Consider the following 26641-nt stretch of genomic DNA (forward strand, 5'->3'; position numbering starts at 1 on the left):
ATCGTTCCCCTGGGGCAGATTCGCCTCCCCGTCACCTTTGGCACGCGCTGCAATTACCGCACCGAGCTCATCGACTTCGACGTCGCCCGCATTGGCCTCCCGTACAACGCCATCCTTGGGTATACATCGCTTGCCAAGTTCATGGCAGCGACACACCCCGGCTACAACGTCATCAAGATGCCTGGGAGCAGCGGCATCCTCATTGTGGTGGGGGATACCAAGGATGCACTCTTGGCCCTTAGGCTCACTTTCAAGGCCATGGCGGCCGTGTAGCTAGACGCGGAGAGCGCTCCGGAGATCCCGGAGGCCGCGCCTGCGAAGAAGAGGCAACTGTTCTCTCAGGACTGGGCCGAGACGAAGCAAGTGCCAGTCGACGACGGGGGCTTAGGCCCCACCTTCACCATAGGCGCCGGGCTCCCCCCAGATCAAGAAGAGGTGCTAGTCGGTTTCCTCCGTGCAAACAAAGATGTGTTTGCATGGGAGGCAACAGACCTGGTTGGCGTTCCACGAGACGTCATTGAGCACCATTTGATGGTGTGCCCTCACGCGCCCAGTAAAGCAAAAGGCACGGCGACAAGCCCTGGAGAAGCAATCATTCATCATCCAGGAGGTCCGCAAGTTGCAAGAAGGCGGCGTCATCCGGGAAGTACGACACCCAGATTGGTTGGCCAACCCGGTCATCGTTCCCAAAAAGGGGGAAAGGAGCGCATGTGTGTCGACTTCACGAGCCTCAAGAAAGCTTACCCTCAGGACCCTTTCCCTCTTCCGCACATCGACCAAATTGTTGACTCCACCGCCGAGTGCGACTTGTTGTGCTTCTTGGACGCCTTCTCGGGCTACCACCAGATCAAGATGGCGGTGCAGGACGTCGAGAAAACAGCCTTCCTTTCCCCGTGTGGGGTGTACTGCTACACCTGCATGCCGTTCGGGCTGCACAACGCCGGCGCGACTTTCCAGCGATTGATGCACATCGCCCTGGGCCGACAGCTCGGGAGGAATGCCGAGGCATACATCGACGACATAGTGGTCAAGTCGCATGAAGCAAAGACCTTCATCGGAGACCTGGAAGAAACATCCGCCAACCTCCGCAAGGTGAACCTGCGGCTCAATACGGAGAAGTGCGTGTTCGGTGTCTCGTCCGGCAAGTTGCTGGGTTTCCTGGTGTCGCACAAAGGGATCGAGGCTAACCCGGAGAAGATCAAGGCAATAGAAAGGATGAGCCCGCCGCAAACCCTCAAGGAGATGCAGAAACTCGCGGGCTGCATGACCTCGCTGGGGTGTTTCATCTCCAAGCTCGGCGAACGCGCCCTTCCGTTTTTCAAGTTGATAAAAACAAGGGCTCGTTCGAGTGGACTCCGGAGGCCGAGGCTGCCTTTCAAGACCTCAAGAGGTATCTCACCAGCCCTCGGTGATGGTGGCGCCTCGACCTCTTGAGCCCCTGGTGCTTTATCTGGCCGCCACACACCACTCGGCTAGCGCAGCCCTCTTGGCGGTCCGGGAAGAGCACGCAAGCACAGGTGCGCGGCGCAACGCTCCGTCTACAGTCGCACCGTCGCCACCTCTGGACGGCGCTCCTGAGGCCTCGACTACCCCATCAGATGGAGAGGCTCCTGAGGCCCCCACGTCTCAGTCAGGGCTGGACGCTGCCGACACCCCTTCCCTCGTTGAGCACCCTGTGTACTTTGTCAGCACGGTGCTGCGTGATGCGCGTGCGCTACCCCATGTCGCAGAAGCTCCTACTCGCGCTCCTCGTCGCCTCCAGGAAAATGTGACACTACTTCCAAGGCCATACCATCAAGTTCGTCTCCGCATACCCCCTGGAGAAGGTGCTCCGCATCCCCAATGCCGCGGGGAGGGTTGCCGAATGGAACATCAAGCTGCAAGCGTTCCAGCTGGAGTTCAGCACCACCAGGGTCATCAAGGGCGCGATCCTTGCTAAGTTTGTGGCGGAATGGACTGACGCTCCTGAGGGGGACGGGCAAGGACCGCTCCCTCACGCCCGGAGACGAAGCGCCCGATGGGCCGGGTCATGTACTTCAATGGCGCTTTCGCGCACCAGGGTGCGGGGGCCGGAGCCGTACTCATCTCGCCGACCCAGGCAAGCTCTACTACGCCGTGCAACTCTGCTTCCAGCATGTCGAGAAGGTCTCTAACAACATCGCGGAGTACGAGGGCTTGATCGCTAGCCTCAGGGCCACGGCGGCTCTAGGGGTCAGGCATCTCACCATCAAGGGTGATTCTCAGCTCCTCGTCAACTTCTCCAACAAGGAATACAAGCCCAAGGACGAACACATGGAGGCATACCTAGAAGAGGTATGCAAAATTGAAAAACGATTCTTGGGCTTGGAATTGCAGCACGAACCGTGTGGCATGAACAGGGAGGCGGACAACATTGCTAAGAGGGCGTCCCGGTGCGAACCCCAGAAGCCTGGCGTCTTCGAGGAATGGTTCTTCAAGCCATCGGCGCCCCCCCCCCGCTGCAGGATCGGCGCTGCTTCGGGAGGAACCGCCCTGGCCCCCTCCTCGGGCGCCCCGGCATGTGGCCCGACCTCCGGAGCCCGCCTACTCCTGGCGCTCGAACCTCAGGAGGGATGCTGGACTGAGGAGCTCAAGGCGTACCTACTCTTAGGCACCCTGCCGGAGAAGGAGGAAGACGCTGAGCGCGTGGCACGTCAGGCCACCGCTTATTGCCTGCAGGACAACGAGCTCTACTGAAGACGCCCAAACGACATCTCGCTGTGGTGCATCTCCAAGGAGCAGGGTGCGAGCTGTTGGTTGACATCCATGGCGGGGATTGTGGGCACTACTCTTCGTCACGCACCCTCGTGGGCAAGGCGTTCCGCATCGGTTTTATTGGCCCACAACGCTCAACGATGCCATTGAACTGGTGAGATCCTGTGAGGCCTGTCAATTCCATGCAAAACAGATCCACCAGCCCGCTCAGGGACTCCAGACCATCCCGCTCTCGTGGCCATTCGCGGTCTGGGGGCTGGATATGCTAGGCCCGTTTCCCCGAGCGGTCGGGGGCTACCGCTACCTCTACGTCGCCATTGACAAGTTCACCAAGTGGGCGAAGGTGGAGCCCGTGCGCACCATCCCAGCTGGCTCGCCCGTCAAGTTCATTAAGGGCCTCGTGAGCCGCTTCAGATCCCCAACCGTAAAATCACTAACAACAACTCTCAGTTCACGAGCAACCTCTTCAAAACATATCGTGCTAACCTTGGAACGCATATATGCTACGCTTCGGTGGCACACCCACGGAGTAACGGCCAGGCCGAACATGCCAACGTGGAGGTCCTGAGGGGCCTCAAGGCGAGGAGCTTCAAGAAGAAACTCGAGGCCCGCGGAAGGGGTTGGCTCGATGAGCTTTAGTCCATGATGTGGTCCATCCGCACCACCGCGGCTAAGCCCACCTGCGAGACCCCGTTCTTCCTCGTCAACGGGGCTGAGGCGGTCCTCCCTCATGAGGTCAAACATCGCTCCCCACAGGTCTTGGCGTTTGAAGAGGCACGCCAGGACACCTCGCGGGGGATGGACCTCGTGCTCGGGGAGGAGGGCCGCCGCCAAGCCGCGATCCGTGCCGCGAGGTACCAGCAGGTGCTGCGGCGGTATCACTGCCGTAGCATCCGCTCCAGGACCCTTGAGGTGGGTGACCTGGTCCTAAGATGGGTGCTCTCCAGGGAGGGGCTGCACAAGCTCTCGCCTATGTGGGAGGGCCCGTCCAAGATCGCCCGTGTCTCCAGGCCTGGCGCCGCGCCTGGAGACACAGGACGGAGTCCCCATCCAGAATGCCTGGAACATCCAGCACCTTCGGAGGTTCTATCCGTGACCAGCAAGTGCCATGTGCTTCTCAAGTCTCCGCCCGTGAAACTCTCACGTAATAATGAGTGGGGATGTACATGCCCCGGAGTCTCCTGAGTGCCGCCCCTGGGCCTCACGGGGGCTCCCACCCACATCCTAGTGGAAGCCCCATGCTCCGCGCTGGCGGGAAGACCAGAAGACTAGCATAGGTGCCGGACGCGGCTGTTCTTTTTGCTTGCTTTCTGTATCTGATTTGCCACTTCTTGGAATGAAAATTTGAAGTTCTCGCGTCCTTATTTGAGAGGGTTGGGAATTTTTCTCCTCGCAGCATTTGCTCTTTCAGGTCTCGTTTTAGGGAGAGTGATAGTTGCTCGTCACTCTTCCTCGTGCGTCTTGCGCGTGGGAGCTGGGCACGGTGTGTACGCTTGGGCCCGCCCGCGAACACGCCTCACCAAAGCCTTGTTGTCCTAGCCTTTAGCGTCTCAATCCCCGCGTGACGCCCTCAAACGAGCCAACGGGCATGGACGCCCTCCTGAGTCCGTGCCTCCAGGCATCGCGACACGGCGTGCCAACAACCCACGCTCAGGGGCTCGCGCTTGTCATAGCACCTCCAGGGCCCCCTAACCCTGCAGCCATCGGGTGCCTCCCGAGGCCTGAGGATCTCTCCGGGACGAGGGCGCACACGAGGTACAAGCTCTGGAGAAGCACGCTCTCGCGGCACGAGAATCTATCGCAACCACACTAAGCTAAGTCATCCCAATCACGACCAGCAAGGACCCGTAAATTAGCGGCAAGACAGATGTCAGGATGCAATATAAAAACAATAATATAACGGCGCAAGCGCCATGGTTCATTACATGCCCCGACAGGGCCTTCTACTTTTTTATGCAGGAAAAAGATAGAAGCAAAAGCAGCCGCGCGACCACCGCGGCTCCCGAGACCCGGCTCCAACAACGCCCGCGCTCAGTCGGAGTCCTCCTCTTGCTTCACTAGGGCGCGGCGGCTCATCGCCCTCCCGGTCCGAGCTCGGCGGCGTGGTGGCTCGTCGTAGTCGCTGTCACTCGTGCTCTCCCCATAGGAGGAGCCGCCGCTGCTGAAGGCATCGCGACCGTCACCAAGGGCAAGTTCACTGCCAGAGAAGCCACCACCCCTCTGGCCGTCGTCGTCGGAGGGGTGAACGTCGTCGTCATCGCTGTCGCTCTCCGGGCAGCACCCCAGGCACCTGCCGTCCTCCCCAAAGACCCTGATGTAGAGGGTCGCGGCACCGTCGTGCCTGAAGTGGAGGGTACACCTCCCCTGCAGGCCGCGTGCGCGAGCGAACGGCTGCCACCCACGGTTCAGGAACATGTTGCCGGCGGGGGTGACCTCGACCTCCACCCACGAGGCCCTCTTGCAGCAAGCATTGGCCTGCAGCCACAGGCCGCCAGGTCCCCAGGCCGGCAGCATGCCCACGAAGAACCACGTGAGCTGGAACCAGACGCCTGCAGGCCTCTCCGCCCACAAACAAACTCCGAGGACGCATCGGCCGAATGGGGTCGCGGGCGCGGTGGCCGAATGGTTGCCACATGCCTCCCTCCTTGGCCGCGGCCACACCGGCCACGACAGCCCGTGCCATGGGAGAGGGCGCCCCCACGACTGACGGAGGCGGTGCCAGCCTTTGAGGGGGTGCGCCTACGCCCTTGGGGAGCCACCACTGGTGTCGCGGCATGCTTGCGGGGACGGCCGCGACCCCTCTTGGGCGGCGGTGTGCCTGGTCCCTCCTTGGGAGATTTTCCTTTCTCCGCGGTGGAGAACCTCCTCACTGGCGCCATGGATACTTTGGTAGGACGGCGGCGCTGCGAAGCAGAAGAAGGAGGGAGCAACAAGGCGATGGAGATGGGCTGGGGGCTCCGCCCCCTTTCCCCATTTATAGCTGGAGGAAGGCTAACCGCCGACCTCCCACGTCCCAGGCAATGATGGCCTTTCTGCATGCACCAAGCAGTTGTCAAGTCGGGCAGTTGCCGAGGTAGCATGGGGAAGTGGAGACACCCACGTCCCATCAAGTGCCAGGCATCAGCCTGGCCCGCAGGCGATCGAGGCCCGCATCGCTTCACCCTTGCCTTTGGCTTCACCTCGAAGCCAAGTCCGAGCGCACCTTGGCTCGGGGGCTACTGTCGGTGTTCTGGGAACCAGGGTACCCAGACTTGCCTGCCTGCGGCCCATGGCATGGCTCAATCAATGGCCTGGTACGGCCCACTGCAAGACCACCAAGACAAGACCCTCGCGAGGGTCCAAGCCTCGCCAGGCGAACGACTCCAAGGCCTCCTGAGGGAGCGGCATCCCCAGGCTGCTCCCGAGGAGCGGAGATTCCTATGCAGGTGCCCAACCTCATGAGGTTGTGGTAACGCAAGCCATGACGATCAAGGCTAGGCAGGCGCCAGCGGGCGCAGAGAAGATAGTTTCCTCTTTGGTGCTAAGGAAGCAAGCGCAGGCGTGGGTTCTGGAGGAATCTGGCAAAGGTTTCCATTCCAGTGCAACAAGACCAAGACTGCCAGGACGGCAGGATGGATGTCATCGCCGAGCCCACCGCGGCGTCACGACCAGAAGCTTTGCAGGAGAAGACCACCTTTTGTCAGGATAAGATGTATTACTTGTCCCCTTTCAAATTGGCCACTGTGGGATCCCTTCCCGCCTACGTTTTGGGGGAAGAGGACCGAGGCCACTATAAGTATAGGTTAGCCACCACCAAGAGAGGGATCCGGATCGAGATCCATCCAAACCTCTCGACTCATTCCCTCACCAGAGCAGACCTCGCGAGGTTGTTCATCCCTTGTACTTGTTCGTCCTCAGCCCCTCGTGAGGCAAATCCACCACAAAGTAGGAGTAGGGTCTTACACCGCAAGGTGGTCCGAACCTGGGTAAACTGTCGAGTCCATCTTGTTCCTTGTTCATCGAGCTAGGTCGTGGAGGCGACGAGTCGATGGGCTGGACAGGTTGAATTCTTCGCACATGCCCCAGAGTTCAAACCTTTCTTGGGTCTGCGGAGCCATGAATCCGACATACTTGACGCTCGATTGTTTGCCTTATATCTTCATGCACCTTCTTGAGATAGCTAGCGTGTGCACTCGCGTCCATGTTGATGCTCTCTTGTAGTGGTAGCGGTAGAATGTCCAATGGGGGCAAAGGGTTGAAATCGTAGACGACCTCGAAGGGGCACTTGCCAGTAGTCGAATGTCTTTCTCGATTGTAGGCATACTCGGTGATGGGTAAGCACTCCTCCCACTCCTGATGTTCTTCTTGATCAACACGCATAGGAGAGTAGAGAGCGTCCAATTCGTGACCTTGTTTGGCCGCTGGTTTGCGGACGGTATGCGGATGAGAAGAGTAGCTTGATTCCGATCTTGGCGCATAGGGTCTTCCAAAAGTAGCTAAGGAACTTGACGTCGTGGTCCGAGACAATCGTCTTTGGCACTGCATGTAGACGCAAGATTTTTCTAAAAAAAGAGATTGGCAACATGTGAAGCATCGTCTATCTTGTTGCATGGAATAAAATGTGACATCTTAGAGAAACGGTCCACAACAACAAATACGGAATCTTTTCCATTTCTAGTTCTAGGAAAACCAAGCACAAAGTCCATACTAATATCTTCCCATGGGTGATACGGAATAGGAAGTGGCATATATAAACCATGGGATTGAGCTTTAGACTTAGCTTTGGGACATATAGAGCATCGGCTGGTGTAGCGGGGGACATCGTGAAATATCTTGGGCCAAAAGTAGTTCTTGGACAGCGTAGCAAATGTCTTGTCGCATCCGAAATGCCCCATATAAGTCCTCCTCCATGAGCCTCTTGCAAAAGTAACAAACGAAGAGAAGACCCGGGTATACAAAGCTTGTTAGCTCTCATTAGATAATCATCCTTGATATAATATCGCTCCCAAGATGTATGCGTCAAGCATTTGGCATAAGGAATAGCAAAAGTAGGATCATGCGTATACAAGTTTTTTATGTGCTCAAATCCAATGATATTCGATTCAAGTGTAGTTACGAGCATACATTTGCGGGATAAAGCGTCCGCCACAACATTTTCCTTGCCTTTGATGTACTCCCTCTGTTCCTAAATATAAGTCTTTGTAGAGATTCCACTAGGTGGACTACATACGGAGCAAAATGAATGAATCTACACTTAAAATGCATCTATATACATCCGTATGTGGTTCATAGTGGAATCTCTACAAAGTTTTATATTTAGGAACGGAGGGAGTACTTGATAACATAAGGAAATGACTGAATGAACTCACTCCATTTGGCATGTCGCTTATTCAATTTTGTTTAACCTTTAAAGTATTTAAGCGTCTCATGATCCGTATGGATGAAAAATTCACGAGGGCGAAGATAATGCTCCCACGCATGCAAGACTCTCATTAGAGCATATATAGTTCTTTGTCAAACATTGGGTAGTTAAGTTGCACTCCGGAAGGTTTCTCACTAAAGTAAGATATTCGACGCTTCTCTTGCATCAACACACCTCCTATGCCATTACCTCTAGCATTGCATTGTACCTCAAAAGTTTTATCAAAGTTGGGTAATGCAAGCAATGAATCATGTGTAAGAAAATTCTTAAGCTCATGAAATGCGGTATCTTGGGATGATCCCAAAACAAATGGTGCATTCTTCTTACTCAAGGCATGCAATGGTGATGCAATAGTGCTAAAGTGCTTAATGAATATACGATAGAAACCAGCTAAGCCAAGGAAACTACACACTTGTTGCAAGTTGGTTGGTTGTGGCCTAGTTTTAATAGCATAAATTTTAGCTTCGTCTACATGAACACCCTTCGAAGACACAACAAAGCCCAAGAAAACAAGCTTGTCAACACCAAATGTGCATTTCTCCATATTAGCATAAAGTTGCTCGTTTCTAAGAGTTTGCAAAACAGCTCTAAGATGGGTGACATGATCTTCTAGAGTTTTGCTAACACAAGTATATCGTCAAAGTAGACCACAACAAATATGCCAATGTATTTTTGAAGAACATAATGCATCACACGCATAAAAGTGTCGGGTGCCTCAGGTAAGCCCATAGGCATGACCAACCACTCATACAAGCCAAACTTGATTTTCAAAGCGGTTTTCCATTCATCACCTTCTTGAATGCGGATTTGGTAATAGCCACTTTTAAGATCAATTTTGGAGAAAATTGTGGCTCCGCTAAGCTCATCTAGCATATCGTCATGGCGTGGAATGGGATGCCTATAGTGAACGGTGATAGCATTTATGCAGAAATCGGAACACATGCAAAACCTACCATCCCTCTTAGGCACAAGAATAATCGGAACATCACAAGGACTTAAGCTTTCACGTACATGCCCATTGTCAATGAGGTGTTGTACTTTCTTTTGTATTTCCTTGGTTTCTTCGGGGTTGACGCGGTAGGGTGCCTTGTTCGGTAGAGGTGTGTCGGGGATTAGGTCGATGCGGCGTTTGATGCCTCGTAGTGGAGGACCCAAAGGTAGCTCATCGGGAAAAACGTCCGCAACTTCCTGCAATAGATTAGACAACACTAAAGGTAGATGGTGAGAAGTGTTAGTTCTTGCCACTCCGTCTTTGGACACTAGGACATAGTGCATAACACTAGTTGGGCTCTCACACACTTCTCTCATCTCTCTTTTGGTAGCTAATAGCACTAAGTTTTTCTTGTCGCTCATCGTGGAGGCACTCAATTTGGGCTTGTGTCGCTCACTCTCTTTTTGATGGCTCACTCTCTCACTATTCTGTCCACGATGGGTGGATGCTTGCTTGTCGGCTATCACTTGACTTGGCGACATGGGTCATAGCACGTACTCCTTGCCCTTCATCTTGAAGCTATAGTGATTGGTTCGCCCATTGTGGATGACACCGCAGTCGAATTGCCAACGTCATCCAAGTAGGAGGTGGCAAACGTACATGGGAACCACATCACATTCCAATGTGTCTTCGTATGCGCCAATCTTGAAGGAGACTTGAACGGTGTGCTCCACTTGAATGATGCCGGAGTCGCTAAGCCATTGGACCTTGTAGGGACAAGGATACTTCATCTTGACCAATTTTAGCTTGTAACATAGCTCTTCACTTGCAAAATTGTGGCAACTTCCTCCGTCGATGATGACCTTCACGGAACGTCCATTGATGCCCGCTTTGGTGTGTAAGATGTGGCAACATTGGTCTTTGTCTTGTTGATGTTGAAGTGTCAAGACCTTGGACACAAGAGAGCGGGTCTCGAATCATTGTCGCAAAAGACTTGGTTATCTTCATCTTCATTCATGCGCTGGCGCATGGCCACGTGCTCAAGGGATTCCATTTCTTCCTCACTCATTGTGTCATAGGTGCCGTCGTCGTTGGCGATCATGGTGCGCCGTGTGGGGCACTCAAATGTCTTGTGGCCTCGGCCTTGACATGTGAAGCATTTGATGGAACTTGTCTTGATGGTCACATCCGTTGGAGTTGTGCATGATGAAGCTCTCGGCTTGAAGTTGCTTGTAGTAGGAGGATGACTTGAAGATGTTGAAGTTGTCTTGTAACTTGACTTGTCACCGTTGCTTGGCGTAGGTTTCATCAAGGTAGAAGGCGTTGTAGTCGTTGAAGCTTGAGTGTATGAGCCGTAGGTCTTGGAAAAGTACTTGGCGTATTTGTAATCATCTTGCACTTGTCGCTCCGCCTTGGTAGCTTGGTGCACTAGCTCGAGGAGGTCCGAATACGGTTGGGAATCCGCAATCTTCTTGATAGGATGGTTGAGTCCATTCAGGAATCGTGCCATGGTTAGCTCCTCATCTTCTGTGACATTGGCTCGAATCATGGTGATCTCCATTTCCTTGTAATACTCTTCAACGGACTTGGTGCCTTGCTTGAGTAGTTCCAATTTATTGAAGAGGTTGCAGCTATAGTACGTGGGTACAAAGTGCGCTTGCATGCCATCCTTCATTTGATTCCATGTTGTGATGGGTGGTTCACCCTTTGCTTCTTGTCACTCAACGACTTGCTACCACCAAATGAGGACATAGTCTTGGAACTCTAGTGATGCCATGGCAATTTTCTTCTATGCCCATGAAAGGTAGTCTTCGGGATCGTTGCTTCCGGAGAACTTGGGCATGGTGAACTTGAGCTTGCCATAGTGTTGTTCTTCGATGCGTGCGGGGTGATTGTGAAGTCGCTCCTGCCGTGGTGGAGATTCATGAACCGCTTGCCCCTCGTGATTGTTTTGTCGTTGAGGTCGTAGAATTCTTGCACGGTTCCTCATCTCTTGGCACTCCTCGGGGTGTGCGGCTTCTTGGTGCTCTCGTCGGATGGCCTCATCTTGTTCCCGGTTGCGTGCACGGATGACTTAGGTTGTTTCATTTAGAGCGCGTTGGGCTTCAAGGGCTTGTTCATTATGGCGTTGTTGCTTTTGTCAAATGGTGTCAAATGGCATCGTTGATCTTGGCGTTGTGGAGCTTGCTCTTGGTCCATTTGATCATTATCTTGGTGACGTAGTCATTCATGCTCCCGGAGGCGGCCTTGTATACCATTGCCATGAAATGGGTTTTGTGGAGCTTGATGATCTTCATGGTCTTCGCAACGATGCGAACGAGTTCGATGTAGACTTGCCTGAGAGGAAGAATCCACAGAGTGTCAACTTGAGTGGTGCCATCTTGATGATGACGAAGTCGTAGAAGAACGGTTGACCAACAAGGCACGAATCCCTTCCATCCTTGCATCGTTCTCCGCCTTTTGAGTAGACAACCTTTGGTCGATCTCCTCCATTTGTGTGGAGAGCTTGTGGTCGAGGTAGTCTCTTGTACGTAGCTCGTATTGTCGTAAGTCGGTGGTGAGTAGGTCGATGCGATCGTTCAACGCTTCATTCTCTTGATGCAAAGCTCGTTGCACACCGAAGAGGTGGTTCTTGGTAACGTAGTTGTTCGGGTCCTCTTCTTGCTCGATGAAGAGTGGATTCTAAGAAGTACTTGGCCTATCCATCATCTCAAGCAAAATGTGAGTGGAAGAAAGGAAAGAACTAGACCAAATGTATATTACCCGATGTTGAATATAGATCAATGATCACTCAATAATGTAGGAAGGAAATAACACAATTGGTACCGGATCTTGTCAATTCTCACACCTACACAAGTAAGTCTTTTGGAGTAGCTTGGTGAGGATGGTGGCACGAAATCTTATGAAATTGTTAGCAAGATTCAATAATGTTGGAGAAGATTCACAAATTTACAAGTGTAACAAGTAGACCAAAGAAATATGTGGCACACGGAAACACACGCACGGATGCATAGATGGGGTCGTGCAATGCTACCTCTTGAGCATGCGTTGGTTTTCCCTTGAAGAGGAAAGGGTGATGCAACAAAGTAGCGTAAGTATTTCCCTCAGTTTTGAGAACTAAGGTATCAATCCAGTAGGAGACAATGCACAAGTCACCTAGTACCTGCACAAACAATCAAGAACCTTGCAACCAACGCTATAAAGGGGTTGTCAATCACTTCACGGTCACTCGCAAAAGTGAGATCTAATAGAGATAGTAAAGTAAATATTTTTGGTATTTTTGTTGTATAGATTGGAAAGTAAAGATTGCAAAATAGTAAATGAGATGCGATGTAAATAAAAGAGATGTAATATAATAAGAAAGAGACCCGGGGGCCATAGGTTTCACTAGTGGCTTCTCTCAAGATAGCATGTATTACGGTGGGTGTACAAATTACCGCCGAGCAATTGATAGAAAAGCGCATAGTTATGAAGTTATCTAAGGCAATGATCATGCATATAGGCATCACGTCCGTGTCAAGTAGACTGAAACGATTCTGCATCTACTACTATTACTCCACACATCGACCGCTATCCAGCATGCATCTAGAGTATTAAGTTCATAAGAACGGAGTAACGCATTAAGCAAGATGACATGATGTAGAGGGATAAACTCAAGCAATATGATATAAATCCCATCTATTTATCCTCGATGGCAACAATACAATACGTGCCTTGCTGCCCCTACTGTCACTGGGAAAGGACAAAGCAAGATTGAACCCAAAGCTAGGCACTTCTCCTATTTCAAGAAACATCAATCTAGTAGGCCAAACTAAACCGATAATTCGAAGAGACTTGCAAAGATATCAAATCATGCATATAAGAATTCAGAGAAGAACCAATAATATTCATAGATAATCTTGTTCATAAATCCACAATTCATTGGATCTCGGCAAACACACCGCAAAAGAGTATTACATCGAATAGATCTCCAAGAACATCGAGGAGAACTTTGTATTGAGAATCAAAGAGAGCGAAGAAGCCATCTATCTAATAACTATGGACCCGAAGGTCTGTGGTCAACTACTCACGCTTCATCGGAGAGGCAATGGTGTTGATATAGAAGCCCTCCGTGATCGATTCCCCCTCCGGCAGATCGCCGGAAAAGGCCCCAAGATGGGTTCTCACAGGTACAGAAGGTTGCGGCGGTGGAAAAGTGGTTTTGTGGCTCTCCCGATGTTTCTAGGGTATAAGAGTATATATAGGCGAAAGAAGTACGTCGGTGGAGCTACGAGGGGCCCACGATGGTGGGGGGTGTGCCCTCCTGCCTCGTGGCCGCCTTGTTACATCTCCGACTTCATCTCCAAGTCTTCTGGTTTGCTTTCGGTCCAAGAAAGATCATTGCGAAGGTTTCGTTTCGTTTGGACTACGTTTGGTATTCCTTTTCTGTAAAACTCTAAAACAGGCAAAAAAACAGAAACTGGCACTGGGCCTTCGGTTAATAGGCTAGTCCCAAAAATAATATAAAAGAGCATATTAAAGCCCATTAAACATCCAAAACAGATAATATAATAGCATGGAACAATCAAAAATTATAGATACGTTGGAGACGTATCATGCAACCAAGGGATGAGCTCAAAATGTGGAATCCACGGAAAATGCTCTTGTTGCACAACACTAGAGAGACGCTAGCACGATTGCTCAATAGGCGGATACGAGATTTATGCACGACCTACAAATAAAAAATGCAATGACTTATATCCCAAGTATGCTATATATGTATGATGGTCCGGTGATATGATCCAAGATGATCGAGTATGACAATTTTATGTGCTATGTGATATGATGCTATTGGTCTTGCTTACAAGCTTCTTTGATCTCTTTTGCTTCAAAGCTTTTGGCTCTTTCTCTTTTTAGCTATTCCTTTGGCCACTTATGCAAAACTTCCCGAACCAAGATAGCAATTGTGTATGCCGGAACAAAGTATTACACTAGTGATGATAAGATGATACCAAGATGCGGATACCAAGATGATATGGTATATATGCAATGGAAATGATGATCACTAATGTGCACAAGTAACGTTGCCCGACCATACTCAAATGGCTAGTCTCGATAGGAAAGTGACAAAAAATGGGCTATGGGTTATCAATGTGTCGGTGTACAAAAGTAGGGGCTCTCCTTTTGACCCCTTTACTTGTGCACGGGCAGTCAGAGCCGCGCCCACGGCCACACTAGGTAGGGCAGAGGAGGGAAGCCGGAGCGCAAGACAACCAAAGCAACGCCAAGACCAGAGACACAAAGAGCAGAAGGGCGAGGTGGGCTCCCCTGGCAAAACCTTGCCGGGGCGGCCTCTGCAGCCCCGGCAAGAGCCTTGCCGGGGCAACTTGCCCGATGCCAGCGGAGCGCGCCACCCTTGAGCCAAGGGCTCCAACACCACACACTACATTGGAACCAAGGCTCGGGAAGCACCTCCGTGGTTGCATGCAGATCTTTGTGAAGATCATAAACATACAAGATCATATAAGGACCAGAAGACGACGATCCTCAGCAGGACCCATGCCGAGGAAATCCACGAGACCTCCGGCAAGGACCCTTGCCGGGGACGACCGCAACGCTACGGCAAGACCCTTGCCGAAGACACCTGCGAGGCCACAACCAGGCCCGCGTCTGCCAAGACTCCACCGCCGTTCCCATACAGCTGTTGGCCCAACCAGCTGGGCAGGCACATGTGTGGCAATGTGCGGCTTCCGGGCCAACTCAGCAAGCACCTGCATGGTGGCATGCAAATCTTCGTGAAGATCCTAGCACCGCGCCATCTCAGCAGCCTGCCAGCCTGCGTGGCGTTGCATGCCTCGTTGGCCTGGGCGCGTGTCAGAGCAAGGTGGAGCGGCGACGGACGGGACGGGCCTCGTCGTCACCCCCAATAAAGCAACGAGACAGCTAAGGGAGCGCATTTAATGCGTCTTGTCCCGTAATGACAAAGCGATAAGCTTGCACACTATACACCTTTTCACCTCCTGTGTGCCACTGTGGCAACCCCTTTTGTCTATAAAAGGAGGCCCGAGGCGTCCAGGAGAAGGATTTGGATTTTTTGGGCTAGACACGCACCGTAGCTAGCTCAAGAACTCAAGAACACTCAAATACACACACCAAAGCAGGACTAGGGTATTACGCATCCTCGCGGCCCGAACCTGGGTAAACGATCCTTTTGCTGACCGCCAGACCCGCTCTTTGCACAACCCCGTGCCCGCCAACCGTAGAAGGGATCCCAGTGATTCCATAGGTGTCGTTTCCCTGACATCTTTGGCACGCCAGGTAGGGTGCGTAGTTGTGGAAATCTGGTCTGACTGGAGCAGCGGCTTCGTGGTGGTCGTCACCCCAAGGAAGGAGACGACTAGACGGGCGGCGCCTTCTGCAGATGCGGTGGACGCCCGGGCAACGACAGAAAAGCTAAGTCATGCAAAGCCTTGAGAAATTCCTTTCTATATATATAAGGTTATCGTCCTCGGAGATCCTGCCCTATGTATGGAAAACCTGCACGCGAAGGGGCCCTTCCACTATTGGCAACGCCCTTGCTCTATTTCGAGTCCGCTCAACAGTTCAAGCGGCTGCGTCGAGAACGGCAGGGTAGCCTTCCGCAATTGGCAACGCTCTCGTTCTGTCTCGAGTCCGCCCGACAGTTCGGGCGGCCGCGTTGAGAACGGTGAGGTGGTTCGCCTGGCAGCAAGCACACCTGGCAGGCTATTGGGGATCCGTCCACAAGGCGCCGCGGCCTGGTTTTCGCGTAGGCAAGCCTACCCGATTAAACGTAGGGTGGACATACAAAGGGAGATCAAATAGGAAAATAACATGCATCATTTCTAAAAGTACTGCAGAGTTATATTACATCAATTGTTGCCGCGGTTCTAACTAAAGATGAAAATTGTCTTGGTCATGAACCTGTAGCGGCGATAAGAAACGAGGTGCCTAGTCTCGGCGCTGGCCCTCCACCCTCTGGATTCCGTCGATGCGGCTGATGATGGGCTTGATACGCTCCTCGAGCGTCACGAGGTCCGCATCCTCCGGCAAGCTCTCTAGTGCGGCATCGAAGTCGAGGTTGGGATTCCAGTGCGCCACCTTGGTGAGAACCTTGGTCATGGCGCCCCGGCGAATGGTTGCTGTAGCAGGGCTTCTTGGGTTGCAGTCAAGGTCTCTGTCGCGGGCAACATAGCTCTGGCCCATGGTTGGCAGACGTTCGCCCGCGCGCGCGGCCTGGGCAGGCGGTGCACCCTCCATTTCAAGTACGACGGTGATGCGGCCCTCTATGTGAGGGTGTTTGGGGAAGATGGTCGCCGCGCCGGGTGCTGCCCCGAGGTGAACGACGGCGAGGAGGTGCTCGGCCTTGGCGACGGTCGGGACGAGGAGGAGGGTGAACCCGCCCTTGGTGCCGACCGCGTCTCGTCCAGCTACGGCGGCTCTTCCCCTGGCGACAACTCCAGCAGAGGTGGCTACAACCAGCCACCATGCCGCCGCGCCCGCTTCGAAGGTGGCAGCGGGTTGTCTCATCGCCGCGCATCCATGAAGCGCGAGGAGGGGTCCGGCTGAGCTCAGGACGTCGCCAAGAGCCCGCCCCCGTGAACCACTGTGGGGGCAGACGCCGCTTTTGTTTTGTTCTTCCTTTCCTTCCTGTATCAAAAAGGAAACCAGTATGGGCCCCGGAGGGGCGTGTATCGAACCATGATTCCTCAATCACTATGTTATGCTTATCGTTTCTATGCTGTGGCATTGTTTTGTGTAGAGACAACTTAGCTTGGAACGTTCGGGGTAGCCTCCTCTTCACGAGGCACTTGTTTCCTAGTGCCTATCAGGACCTTCCTTGACTCAGCGGGCGCTTAGGAACTGCAAAAAAATCGTTAGGAGGCTCGCTAGGAGGCTTATCGTTCACCCGAGCCTTGACCCAGCGCTTCATATCGTGGTACCCGAGGGGTACGGATTAGGAGAGATGCGCCAGCTTGTGGGCTCGAATAAGGGTGCCTCGCGGAAAAGCAGACGGAAAGCAGAGAAAAGGAAAAACGCTCGCGAGGGCACCTGCCTAGTCCCCTCGCGAGGTATGCGAGAGAGAGAGAGAGAATAGGTTAAACTGGAGTCGGAAACAGCGGCAAAAAGGCGACGGAACCAAATCAGCAAGGAACACCAGAAGCAAACTTCAATTGAAAGGAGGCGAACTAACTACGGAAAGCAAATGAAAAGCCGCGTCCGGCACCTAGTCTAGTCTTCAAGTCTTCTCACCAGCGCGGAGCTAAGTGCTGCCACTAGGACGTGGGAGGGAGCCCCCGAGGCCCGAGGGCGGCACTTCTAAGACTCGGGGGCGTGTACAGCCCCACTCATTATTACGTGAGAGTGTCACGGGTGGCGATCTTCACAGGCACTGGGCCTGCTTCACATGCACTAGGCCTTTCTTCATGGGTAGAACTTCCGGAGGTGCTGGATGTTCTAGGCATTCTGGATGGGTACCTCGTCCTGTGTCTCCAGGTGCGCGGCACCAGGACTGGAGACATGGATGACCTTGAACAGGCCCTCCCACATGGGTGAGAGCTTATGCAGCCCTTCCTTGGAGAGGACCCGCCTCAGGACGAGGTCACCCGCCTCGAGCGTCCTGGAGCGGATGTTGCGGCAGTGGTATCGCCGCAGCGCCTGCTGATACCTTGCCGCCCACAGTGCGGCTTCGCGGCGGCGTTCCTCCCCCAGCACGGGGTCCATCCCCCGCGTGGCGTCCTGTTGTGTTTCATCAAACGCCAGGACCCGTGCGGAGCGATGCTTGACCTCGTGAGGGAGGACCGCTTCTGCTCCGTAGACGAGGAAGAACGGGGTCTCGCCCGTTGGCTTGGTGGCAGTGGTGTGGATGGACCACGGCATGGACTAGAGCTCGTCGTACCAGCCCCTGCCGCAGGCCTCTAGCTTCTTCTTGAAAGTCCTGGTCTTGAGGCCCCTCAGGACCTCTGCGTTGGCGCGTTTGGCATGACCATTGCTCCTGGGGTGCGCCACCGAAGCATAGCAGATCTGCGTTCCAAGGTTAGCACAGTATGTTTTGAGGAGATTACTAGTGAACTGCGAGCCGTTATCAGTGATAATGTGGTTGGGGACCCCAAAACGGCTCACGAGACCCTTGATGAAGTTGACCGTGGAGCCAGCCGGGATGGTGCGGACGGCTTCCGCCTCCGCCTACTTGGTGAACTTGTCAATGACGACGTAGAGGTAGCGGTATCCCCCAGGCGCTCGAGGCAACGGGCCCAAGATATCCAGCCCCCAGACCGCGAATGACCATGTGAGTGAGATGGTCTGGAGGCCCTGAGCTGGCTGATGGATCTGCTTGGCGTGGAACTGGCAGGCTCCACAGGACTTCACCAGCTCGGTTGCGTCGTTGAGCGTAGTGGGCCAGTAGAATCCGCTGCGGAATGCCTTGCCGACGAGGGTCCGTGATGACGAGTGGTGCCCGCAGTCCCCACCATGTATGTCAGATAGCAACTCCTTCCCCTGGTCTCTGGAGATGCAACGCAGTGAAACGTCATTTGGCCGCTTCCTGTATAACTCACCGCCCCGAATGCAGTATGCCGTGGCTTGCCGGGCCACGCGCTCCGCGTCCTCCTCCTTCTCCGGCAACGCCCCTTGCATCAGGCATTCTTTGAATACCTTGGTCCAGCATCCCTCCCGATGCTCGAGCGCCAAGAGTAGGCGCACTCCCGAAGTTGGGCCACAGGCTGGGGCTCCTGTGGCAGGCGGCTGCGGGAGTTCCTCCCAAGGCTGAGCTGTTCTTGAAAGTGGTGGTGTCGCTGATGGCTTGAAGAGCCACTCCTCGAAGACGCCAGGCTCTTGGCGCTGCCGCTTGGATGCCCTCCTGGCGATGTTGTCAGCTTCCTTGTTGGAGCCACGGGGCACGTGCTGCAACTCCAGGCCCAGGAACTGCTTCTCCATCTTGCGCACCTCCGCGAGGTATGCCTCCATGTGCTCATCCTTCGGCTCGTATACCTTGTTGGAGAAGTTGACGAGGGGCTGCGAGTCGCCCCTAACGGTGAGGCGCTTCACCCCCAGAGCTGCCGCAGCCTTCAGGCCAGCTATGAGGCCTTTGTATTCTGCGATGTTGTTGGAGACCTTCTCGCCTTGCTGAAAGCAGAGCTGCACGGCATAGTAGAGCTTGTCTTGAGTGGGCGAGATGAGTACTGCTCCATCCCCCGCGCCCTGGTGCGCAAAGGCGCCATCGAAATACATGACCCAGCCGTCAGGCGCCTCACTTCCCGGCGAGGTGGACCGGTCCATGCCTACTTCGAGCGTCGGGGCATCCGCCCATTCTGCCACGAAATCAACGAGTGCGGCTCCCTTGATGACCCTGGTAGTGCTGAACTCCAACTGGAATGCCTGCAACTCGATGTTCCACTCAGCGACCCTTCCAGCTGAGTTGGGGCTCCTGAGCACTCTCTCCAATGGGTAGGCTGAGACGACCTTGATGTGGTGGCCCTGGAAGTAGTGCTGCAACTTACACGAGGCCACCAAGAGCACGAGTAAGAGCTTCTGAGGCATGGGATGTCGTGCCCTTGCGTCCCACAACACTGTGCTGACGAAATACACCGGGTGCTCGACGAGAGCTGGCGCGCTGGTGAGGCTCGTGTCTTGCGGAAGTTGGGGCGTCTCCTAAGGTAGTGGAACTCCCGACGCTTGATCGCTTGTCGGGATCTCGGCGGCATCGTCCTGCCGAGCTTGGTCTTCTGTTGACGCTGCTACGGCTCTTGCGGCGCCTTCCTGATCTTGCGTCATCTCGGCTGGCGGCGTAGCTTGGCGTGACGCGCCTTTGGCTTGGCACTCTTCCCGAACCGCCACCAGAGCCGCGCTTGCGGAGTATGGGGTGGCGACAAGATAAAGCACTAGGGGCTCGAGAGGTCATGGCGCCACCATCACTGGAGGGCTGGTCAGGTATCTCTTGAGGTCTTGAAAAGCTCGGTCGGCCTCCAGGGTCCACTCGAACGGGCCCTTCTTCTTCATTAGCTTGAAGAAGGGCAGGACGCACTCTCCCAGCTTGGAGATGAAGCGCCCCAATGCAGTTACCTGACCGACCAGCTTCTACATTTCCTAGAGGGTCTACGGTGGGCTCATGCCTTCAATGGCCTTGATCTTTTCTGGGTTCGCCTCGATCCCCCTGTGGGATACGAGGAAACCCAGTAGCTTGCCGGAAGGGACACCAAACACGCACTTCTCCGGGTTAAGTCGCAAGTTCACCTGGCGTAGGCTCGCGAAAGTCTCCTCCAGATCTTGGATCAAGGTTCTCGCCTCGCGAGACTTCACCACAATGTCGTTGACGTAGGCCTCCGCATTTCTCCTGAGCTGCCGCCCTAAGGCGATGTGCATCAACCGCTAAAAGGTCGCGCCCGCGTTGCGCAGTCCGAAAGGCATGCAGGTGTAGCAGTACACCCCACACGAGGTCAGGAAGGTTGTCTTCTCTACGTCTTCTACCGCCATCTTGATCTGGTGATACCCTGAGAACGCATCCAGGAGGCACAGCAGGTCGCACTCGGCGGTGGAGTCGACAATCTGGTCGATGCGTGGAAGCGGGAACGGATCTTGTGGGCAGGCCTTGTTGAGGCTGGTGAAGTCGACGCACATTCGCTCCTTCCCGCCTTTCTTTGGCACAACGATAGGGTTTGACAGCCACTCGGGGTACCGAACCTCGCGAATGGCACCCGCCGCCTCCAGCTTGCGGGTTTCTTGGACTATGAAGGCCTACTTCTCCGTGGACTGTCGTCTCGCCCGCTGCTTCACAGGGCGTACATTGGGGCATATCCTTAAGTGATGCTGAATCACCTCTCTCGGGACCCCCACCAGCTGCTTGGGTTCCCATGCGAATATCTCCTTGTTTGCGCGCCAGAACTTCACCAATGCTTCCTCTTGGCTTGGGTCGAGGTCGACACCTATGGTAAAGGTGGCTCCTGAGGACCCGTCCTCATCGACCGTCACCTGCTTGGTTTCTGCCTTGTCTTGGGTGAACAACTGCTTCTTCTTGGTTGGTGCGGCTCCCTCGGCCTCGGAGGTGCCTGCGCCGGCGGGCTGTGCCGCCGCGGCGGTCTTGAGGGCAAGCTTGAGCGCCGCCAGGGCCTCCTTGGCGTCCCCCTTGATGGTGAGGACGCCCTTGCTTCCAGGCATCTTCATGAGGTTGTAGGCCGGATGGGTCGCTGCCATGAACTGGGCCAGAGCTGGGTACCCGAGGATGGCGTTGTAAGGGAGGCCGATGCGGGCGATGTCGAAGTTGACCAGCTAGGTGCGGTAGTTGTCGCGCGTGCCGAAGGTGACAGGGAGGCGGATCTGCCCCAGGGAGTGGGCGGTGCCGCCGCCAACTCCTGAGAAAGGCTTGCTGAGGCTGAGCCGCTCGAGCGGTACGTGAAGAAGCCTCAAGGCCTCCATGGAGAGCATGTTTAGTCTGGCGCCGCCATCGATGAGGGTCTTGGTGACAGCCATGTTGCAAATGGTGGGCGTGCAAAGAATCGGGAGCATACCCGAGCCGGCGGTGGTGACGGGGTGGTCTTCTGAGTCGAAGGTGAGGTCGGCCTCGGGCGCAGCCCAGCCCGGCGGAGCCCCCGAGCGCTTGGAAGCGGCGCCGATCTGGCGAAGGAATGGCTTGATATGGCGATCTAAAGGCGGTGCTTGAGAGCCACCTAGTAGGGCCGCGACCACGTGGTGCGCCGGTGCCGCGTAGCGCGCGGTGAAGAGGTCGCGCAGCTCCTCCCAAGATGCCACTGTAGATCCGGGGAGGTTGAGCAGCCAGGCGCGCGGCACGCCAGTGAGGGCCATGGGAAGCCAGTTGGCCATGACCTTGTCGTCGCCCCCGGCCTCGAGGATGGCCTCCTCGTATGCCAGCAGGAAAGCTGACGGATCCGCCGCGCCGTCGTAGCGCGGCGGCATCTCCGGCTTGAACTTGGGCGGCCACTGCACCTGTCGCAGGGCGGGGGCCAGGGCTCGGAGCCCCCTGGCCCCGTCGTCGGCATCAGCCGTCAGAGCCGGGAGCGGGACGCCTGCCATGAGGGCGGAGCGCGGCAGCGTCGGAGCGTAGATCGACGAAAGGAAAGCTGCGGCGCACCCCTACCCGGCGCGCCAAATGTCGGATCACGGGTTCCGGCAAAACCCTCAAGGTTCGAACACTGGGGTGCGCACGAAGATCTCCCCTACCGATCCACGTCCTAGCCTCGCTAAGATCTCAAGGGCTAACTCGATGAACACAGAACACAAAGGACACAAGATTTATACTGGCTCGAGCCACCGTTGTGGTGTAATACCCTACTCTAGTGTGGTGGTGGTGGATTGCCTCTTGGGCTATGGATGAACAGTTACAAGGGGAAGAATAGCCTCCTGAGGTTGAGGTGTTCTTGTGCTTGGTGTGTGGCTGAGGATCGGCTAAGGATTAGATGCCTCCTACCATGGTGGCTAGTCCTATTAATAGTGGCTCTGGTCCTCTCACTACAAAAAAAGACACATCCGTGACATTTTGGGCCGAACGAATTTTTTTTCTGTCATACATATGACACTTCTATGACGATAATTGTGACAAAACCCGGTATCATCATAGATGTGGTGGGCTCCTACTTCTATGACAAAAAATCATGACAGAAAATGGGCTTTTCGTCCTGGGCGGGCCGGAGACGCAGCTGCATGACATTCTTTGGGCCGTCCATGACGGAAAAAACCGTGGTAGAAGCGAGGGCGAGGAAAATTTCGAGGAGTTCCCGGTTACGGTGGGAGGTCGGGGGCTGAGCGATGCGCGTTTCTCTCGTACACGTACGCGCGTGTGTGCGAGGCGTTGGCTCTAACCGAACCCGAGCGAGGCGTTGGGCTCTAACTGAACCCGAGCGATTGCACTGCAGGCTACGCGTTAATGAACCCGAGCGATCGATCGATGGCTGTTAACTGAAACCGATCAACCGATTCCTTCGCTACTGCTGCTAACTGAAGCCGATCGATGCTACCTCTGGGATGAACAGTGAGCGTTGCGGGGGGGGGGGTTGGATGAACAGTGAGCAGTGGCATTGCCTCTGGATGAACAGGACCCCGTGGTGTGGTGGAGGGCTGGATGAACAGTAGACGGTGGAGGGGTGCCCGTGGAGGGGTGGTTGAACAGGACCCCGTGGTGTGGAGGGCTGGATGAACAGTAGACGGTGGAGGGGTGCCCGTGGAGGGGTGGTTGAACAGGACCCTGTGGTGTGGAGGGCTGGATGAACAGTAGATGGTGGAGGGGTGGTTGAACAGTAGCCAGTGGAGCAGCGCGCGGTGGAGGCTGGATGAACAGGAGCCCGTGGAGGCTGGAGGAGGTCGACGGTAGCCCGTGGAGGCTGGAGGAGGTCGACGGTGGAGATGAACAGTATCCCGTGGAGTCCCGTTTTGCGGTACGCCACACCCCTCCCGATCAACAGGACCCCCGTTTCGACCGTAGCGCTCCAACACAAGTCCGTTTCCTCCGTTTTGCGGTACGCCACACCCCTCCCGATCAACAGGACCCCCGTTTCGACCGTAGGAGGTCCGTTTCGTCTGTTTTGCGGTACGCCACACCCCTCCCGATCAACAGGACCCCCGTTTCGACCGTAGGAGGTCCGTTTCGTCTGTTTTGCGGTACGCCACACCCCTCCCGATCAACAGGACCCCCGTTTCGACCGTAGGAGGTCCGTTTCCTCCGTTTTGCGGTACGCCATGTTGGGGAACGTAGTAATCTAAAAAAATTCCTACGCACATGCAAGATCATGGTGATGCATAGCAACGAGAGGGGAGAGTGTTGTCCATGTACCCTCGTAGACCGATAGCGGAAGCGTTTAACACAACGCGGTTGATGTAGTCGTACGTCTTCACGATCCGACCGATCAAGTACCGAACGCACGACACCTCCAAGTTCAGCACACGTTCAGCTCGATGACGTCCCTCGAACTCCGATCCAGCCGAGTGTTGAGGGAGAGTTTCGTCAGCATGACGGCGTGGTGACGATGATGATGTTCCACCAACGCAGGGCTTCGCCTAAGCTCCGCAACGGTATTATCGAGGTGTAATATGGTGGAGGGGGGCACCGCACACGGCTAAAATATCGTATATCAATTGTCGTGTCTGTGGGGTGCCCCCTGCCCCCGTATATAAAGGAGCAAGGGGGAGGCAGCCGGCCAAGGGGAGAGGCGCGCCAAAGGGGGGAGTCCTACTCCCACCGGGTGTAGGACTCCTCCTTTCCTTGTTGGAATAGGAGAAGGGAAGGGAGAAGGAGAAAGAAGGAAGGGGGCGCCCCCCTTCCCTAGTCCAATTCGGACCAGACCATGGGGAGGGGCGCGGCCACCTTTTGAGGCCTTTCTCTCCTTTCTCGTATGGCCCATTAAGGCCCAATACGATTTCCCGTAACTCTCCGGTACTCCGAAAAATACCCGAATCACTCGGAACCTTTCCGATGTACGAATATAGTCGTCCAATATATCGATCTTTACGTCTCGACCATTTCGAGACTCCTCGTCATGTCCCCGATCTCATCCGGGACTCCGAACTCCTTCGGTACATCAACATACATAAACTCATAATAAAACTGTCATCGTAACGTTAAGCGTGCGGACCCTACGGGTTCGAGAACTATGTAGACATGACCGAGACACCTCTCCGGTCAATAACCAATAGCGGAACCTGGATGCTCATATTGGTTCCCACATATTCTACGAAGATCTTTATCGGTCAGACCGCATAACAACATACGTTGTTCCCTTTGTCATCGGTATGTTACTTGCCCGAGATTCGATCGTCGGTATCTCGATACCTAGTTCAATCTCGTTACCGGCAAGTCTCTTTACTCGTTCCGTAATACATCATCCCGCAACTAACTCATTAGTCACAATGCTTGCAAGGCTTATAGTGATGTGCATTACCGAGTGGGCCCAGAGATACCTCTCCAACAATCGGAGTGACAAATCCTAATCTCGAAATACGCCAACCCAACAAGTACCTTTGGAGACACCTGTAGAGCACCTTTATAATCACCCATTTACGTTGTGACGTTTGGTAGCACACAAAGTGTTCCTCCGGTAAACGGGAGTTGCATAATCTCATAGTCATAGGAACATATATAAGTCATGAAGAAAGCAATAGCAACATACTAAACGATCGGGTGCTAAGCTAACGGAATGGGTCAAGTCAATCACGTCATTCTCCTAATGAGGTGATCCCGTTAATCAAATGACAACTCATGTCTATGGCTAGGAAACATAACCATCTTTGATTAACGAGCTAGTCAAGTAGAGGCATACTAGTGACACTTTGTTTGTCTATGTATTCACACATGTATTATGTTTCCGGTTAATACAATTCTAGCATGAATAATAAACATTTATCATGATATAAGGAAATAAATAATACTTTATTATTGCCTCTAGGGCATATTTCCTTCACGCCACACCCCTCCCGATCAACAGGACCCCGTTCCGAACGTAGGAGGTCCGTTTCCTCCGTTGTGCGGTACGCCAGGCCTCGTTTCCATCGCCTGTTCCGTCCAAGCCCTCGCGATGAACACGACCACGCATTCCGTTCCGACCCAACCAGTTGGCTCCCACGCGTTCCGTTGCCTCCCGATGAACATGACGCATTCTGTTGCCTCCCCATGAACACGACGCATTCCGTTGCCTCCCCATGAACACGACGACAACGCTGTTTCTCCGTTCCGACCCAACCATGTACACGAGCCCTAGCCGTACGTATGCGCGAGTAGGCGTTCGAGACCCCGCCCGTATGTACACATACGTGGCCGTATTTTCTTTCTTGCACCCTGGCCGCTGTACGTACGTCTACATGCTACGTGCGCGCTTCTACTACGACACGCACGCGCCTCTACTACGACACGTACGCGCCTCTACTATGACACGTGCGCGCCTCTACATCCACCAGTATATATGTACGTACACGCTTGCGACCAGAATGACAACGCTACGTACGCTTCGACCAGGTGGGTCCCGACTGTCAGGCACTTCCTTGCCTGCGAATATGTAGCTGGTGGGTCCCAGCAGTCAGGGGGCGAATCATTTTTTTTGCCCGGACGCACTTCCTTGCGTGCGAAGATGTAGCTGGTGGGTCCCAGCAGTCAGGGGGAAACGTTTTTTTCGTGAAATACAGTGGCCCGTCCGGTGGGTCCCAGCTGTCAGGTGGAGCAATCATTATTTTCCGCGTAATAAGGAGGCACTTCCTTGCTGCGGCCGTGGACCCATCTGTCAACCTCTCCATGTACAGTCCACGTCCAATGGAAGTCGTTCCTTGACCACGTTGACCACGCCGCGCCGAGAGCACCAGGGTGGTGGACGACGGCGAGGCCTAGGAAGGGGACGACGGGGAGCCGGGAAAGATGCGGCTGTGGAAGCCCGCGCGGAGAGGAGTACGAGGGTTCACTGGTTCGGCTGCGGTGTGAGGCTGCCGTCGCCGCAGGGCCTGGCCAGCGGTGGGAATAGTAGGGGGCGGTGAGGCCTCCGCGGCAGCACAGCCAACCACGGGAGGCAGGAGCATGCGGCACGACCGGCGCTGCTTTGGGCGGCTGGAGCAAGAAGACCAGAGGTTGAAGAAGCACTACGGCTGTTGGA

Source organism: Aegilops tauschii, chromosome 5, assembly GCF_002575655.3.
Source record: "Aegilops tauschii subsp. strangulata cultivar AL8/78 chromosome 5, Aet v6.0, whole genome shotgun sequence".
NCBI classification, from domain to species: Eukaryota; Viridiplantae; Streptophyta; class Magnoliopsida; order Poales; family Poaceae; genus Aegilops; species Aegilops tauschii.